General features: G+C 37.2%; 1 long non-coding RNA gene across 1 annotated transcript; it reads right to left on the bottom strand.

Annotated features, from left to right (window-relative positions):
• Positions 1-626: 626 nt before the first annotated feature.
• LOC134623675 (uncharacterized) lies at positions 627-1,060 on the bottom strand. The gene is made up of 3 exons (XR_010093420.1): positions 955-1,060; positions 780-795; positions 627-699 (listed from the first exon to the last, which is right to left on the bottom strand). It is a non-coding gene; the product is annotated as an uncharacterized LOC134623675 (long non-coding RNA).
• Positions 1,061-4,841: the final 3,781 nt, after the last annotated feature.

Raw genomic sequence — 4,841 nt, forward strand, 5'->3', positions numbered from 1 at the left:
GCTGAGCCACCATCCTGTCACTGACTACCTCCACTGGGTCATGAGGACGTCCCAGAACAGAGCTGGTCTTCTTCATCAGACTGTTCAGATTCTTTCAATTATAATTATTATATTTAACTGTTTCACTAATATTTTCTGTCATCAGATCAGAATGTATGTTTGAATATTTAAAGTGAATGCAGTAAATAAACTCTCTAATAAAGTATCTAATAGTGAAATGTTCATATTATATTTACAGGTTTGTTAAAAACATGTCACATCGAATTAGTTTCATTGAATCAAAAATAAGTTTCATCTCTAACTGCTCTGTGCTTTCAGCACATATACTGACCATTTCTGTTCTTCGCTTGTGTGACTGATTCATAGACGTCAGCAGTACCTAAAGAAAAATACAAGCCAGGCTCACATTAATCATTTTATTACAGTTACACTAAAGATCAGAGCAAAAACAGAAACACTGTGTGAGTCAAAACCAGGACTGTAAGATCTTTAAATGTTCTTTGAAAAACTGCTGAACACAAACTGAACCTGATAAATGTTTGTGTTAATGGAGGTTTAATAAAAGTCAATATTAATAATGATAATAAAGATCAGTTTAAATGCTGACCATGCTGAAGAGAGCCGTACACATGAGTTTCATTCTGGTTGACTCCATGATTTGTGGAGGAGCCCGGACTGTGACTCTCAGACTGGATCGACCTAAAACATGAAAATAAACACAATAAACTCAAAAGTAACTGATGTTTGTTTAAAATAATAATAAAAAGTATTTTACCAACCTGGTGAAGCAGGAATCTATGAAAGAGACAAATGTTATTACACATGTTTGTCATGTATAAATTGTTCCACTGATATTTTGTGTCATGAGATCAGAATACATGTATATGTGTGAATAATTAAAGTGTATGTAGTAAATAAACTCTCTAATACAGCATGAAAAGAAGAGGCTCTTACACTTGGACTGTCTGCAGCGATACAACAAGAGCAGGAGAATAATAATGAGAGAGACTCCACAAACCAGTCCAACAATCAACCACACAGGAGATGAAGAGCTGTCAGCTCCTCTCACAGTTACTGTAACAACAAACAATAATTAATTATTAATAAAGTATAAAAGAAACAATCTGAGAGCACAAATCTCTGCTAAGGCAGCTCACTCTGTTGACAGTATTTGCTGCATTTTCTGTGTATTTATTTTGTTTTATTTGTACTGTGAGAAGTTTGTAGTGCAGTAAAAATAAGTCCAAAGGCAGATTTTTTTCAACATGACAAGACAGGCAGATGTGAAATGTAAAAGTGAGGTCAGAGGTCAGAGCACCTTTGTAAGAATCATAGTTTCTGTGTTATAAGGATTTTTATTTAGTCATAAAGTTGACCTTGTAGACCTCGGTGGATGTAAGCCAAATGTTAATGGATAGTTAACATGACTGCAGCTCGTCAGTGTGGTAACCACCATGCACTTGCATGTGAGGTTCTAGCTAACACACCATGTGAGACACTTTTCATGGTTCATTTGATTTGCACTGAAATTTATTTTTGTCGTTAATGATTGCCGTTGATTGTCATTGGCTAGTAAGAACTGTATAGATGTATGAAGCAAGGGCGTCGATTTGGCATGGACGGAAGAGACACGTCCCCCACCAATATCCAGCGATTACTGAATTGTCCCCACCAATAATTTGATCTCTTCGAGTAAAGAAAAACAAACCCGATAGAAAGAAAAAAAAACCCCGATCTGTCAACGTCTCATTCACCCAGCGGTGCAGAAAGAGTTAAATTACGTTCTCTACCTCATGTGACAAATATGGCCAATGTGATTGGCTGTGCCTTTCAGGGAGCTCTGTTTAGTTTTAGCAGCGGCAAGCCTGCGCTGCAAGGAGGAGAGGATGATGGCAGCAAAAAGGAAGAATCTCGATATACGAAAGTATTTTTCAAAGAAACCTGTAAGTCACTTAAAGTCAAGTTCACTCATAAAATGTGTCCGTCATAATAACGTTACAGGCTATGCTAGGCTTTGGCCCACATCAGTCTAAAATTGTATGTAACCATAAATAACGTGTTTTGGAAACTAACTGCACAACAGGCAGCTCTATTAGTTCTCTCAGTCTCAGAGTAGCATTTCTAATTTTGATTGAAACTGTCAGAGAAAACGGCAGCCTCGAGCAAGCCAGGATATTAGTTTACAGAGGCTGTTAAAATTATATGTCTAACGTTAAAATGTTGGTGACACAATAATTTCATCCTAATAGTGTTGACATATTCATAGGGTTCATTTTTGAGACAAAATATCATGAGGTAGTCGTGATTTTGCAAATATTTCAACTTGTAGTGCAGTTTGCACAAATTGTTTTAAAAATGCACTCACCCTACAAACATTACTGATGAGTCAAGATCTGCACAAACTGACAGAAACACTGAAGCAGCTACACATTTTATTCTTATTGTCATGTATGTCCTATTTGTCAGGTGACAGAAGAACCAACACAAAGCTCAGAGAGTAACGGTGATACAAGATCACAGGTGAAATTGGATGATGACTTGTTGGTTCATGACTGTATTTGAAGCACATGTGTGACTGCATGTATTTGGAATGTCTCACTGTTATTTATCAGGTGACAGAGGCAGCTCTGCCATGTTGTAGCTCAGACAGAGGTGAAGAGGCGAGGTCACAGGTGACTGACTGATGATGTGGTGCTATAGATTAACTAGTATTTATTATCATGACAGTTGTTAGGCTGCTGATGTAAATTGATTCATTAGTGTATATTTGACAAAGAATCTGAATTGACATGTCTCACTTTTTATATGGCACGAATCAATGTGTTATTTTATCAGGTGGCAATATGTTCTAGTGCAGTCAGAGGGGAAGAGCCAGGGCCAAAGGTGAGGCACATCAAGCACAGAATAATAATTTTAATCTGAGGATAAAACGCAGGTACTGAGGCTGAAAGAAGCTTCAGTGTCTCAGAAGACTAAAAACATGGCTAAGGTTAACAATGACTCAAATGAGATTAAACAATGCTGCTGTATGCCATGTTCACCAGGAGAGACTGGACAGTATAGATGTAAAACAAATATGCCAGCAGTTTATCTCAGTTAACAAGAGGAGAAGGCATGCGTTTGGCTCCTTCACATAATGGACATTGAGTTGTTGTGTGGGGCACCAGTAGTCCATGTCTGTTGCTGTAACAGTAGTTCATGTTTAGAATAAAAAATCCCAGCTCACCGATTTGATCGGGGCAATAGTGTGCCTAAACTGTTGCATTATTTTGCTGAGAGATCTTTTACTTTGTGGTCATCTTAGATGAGTAGTTTTATGGACAAAAACCACCAGGTCACTGAGTGTTCCCTTAGTGCTAATGTATCAGAGATGTTGGTGTACTATAACTGAAGTAATGTTGTTAAGTCCTTAAGGTCATATTCTTTTATTGTCATGACTGTATTTGAAGCTATTTTTATTTTTGTATGATACCTGATTTATATGGAATATAGCTGAAGTAAACTAAAGCCTAAAATACTTGAATATAATGTTTAATAGTAATTTAACATTATATAATTAACATATAAAACTATGAATTGTGATTTTTAAATGGTTTAAAAGCATGTAGAATTGCATATGTAGGCAAGTATATTTCTCCTCTTTTTTATTAAGAAGCAAAAACAAAAAGAAAAAAAAAAAAAGAAACAGGGCAGGGTTCCATGGTTGAATCATCCGTCCCCACCAATGCCAGAACCAAATCTACGCCCTTGGTATGAAGATAACGCATTTGACACTTCAGTACGGACCTCTTCATATAAAGCAGGCAAGGCAACTTTAGAGAAGTATTTCTTGGTGGGTAACTTGTAGCGTGAAAAGAAACCTTCAACCATCATATCCCTGGCTAAACAATGTGTCACTGCATTAGTTAGTTCCCCCCAGCGCTTGCTACTTTTGTCATAAGGCGTGCAGCTATTTAAAGCTACATCATTTGTTGAGTCATCTTCTTTGGTCTCACCACCTCGTTAGTTGAAGCGGACAACTCTTCATGTGCTTTAACAGCTTTTTTGTACTCCAAGAAGTGCTTCTGCTTCAAATGGTGAAATAGGTTTGTAGTGTTTCCTCCCTTCGCCAAGACGGCCCGCTTGCATATTTTACAAAAAATTGTGCTTTGGTGGGTATCTGATGGACGAAAACCAAACCATTTCCACACCACCGAAGTTGCAACGTTTTTACTGACCAATTCTGGTTCACCTGTTTCACTCATAAATGCGCTTTCGTCCATATCATTTTCCATCGCTGCCATACTTTTTCTACCATGTGCGTATGAGCGTATGAAAACAAAGGCACTGCGCATTTTACCCATATTCTATCGCAATATTTAATTTTCTTATCGTTGCCAAACATTATACCGGTTTTACTGTGAATGATATAATATGGCTAGTTGAATTCACTGAAATCACTTTTTTCCTTTAAGTCACTGTCAGAGTCTTGTTTTGAGTGGAGGTTTTCTTCTCTAAGTTAACTTACCACTGCCAGTCTCCTTACGATCCTAACTAAACACAGGAGTAGGTTCCAGATATTTATTTTTATCTGACTTTAGATGACAGATTACTGTGGATTTGATTCATTCTGACTACTCACTTAAAAAGGGCGACATCTACAGTGCTACAAGAAGATGACCCGATCATTACTCTAAATTAATAACATACCAGCACAGACCAGCATCCAATAAAATGAGGCCATATTGTCGTCTGCAGTTCAGTAGTGATGGGATTTCCGGCTCTTTTTAGAGAACCGGCTCTTCAGGTTGTTTTGTTGCTTTAATTAATTTATTATTAACAATAATATAAAAATTATGCAC

This window comes from Pelmatolapia mariae, unplaced genomic scaffold, assembly GCF_036321145.2.
Source record: "Pelmatolapia mariae isolate MD_Pm_ZW unplaced genomic scaffold, Pm_UMD_F_2 NODE_ptg000828l+_length_25762_cov_1, whole genome shotgun sequence".
In the NCBI taxonomy this organism is placed as follows: Eukaryota; Metazoa; Chordata; class Actinopteri; order Cichliformes; family Cichlidae; genus Pelmatolapia; species Pelmatolapia mariae.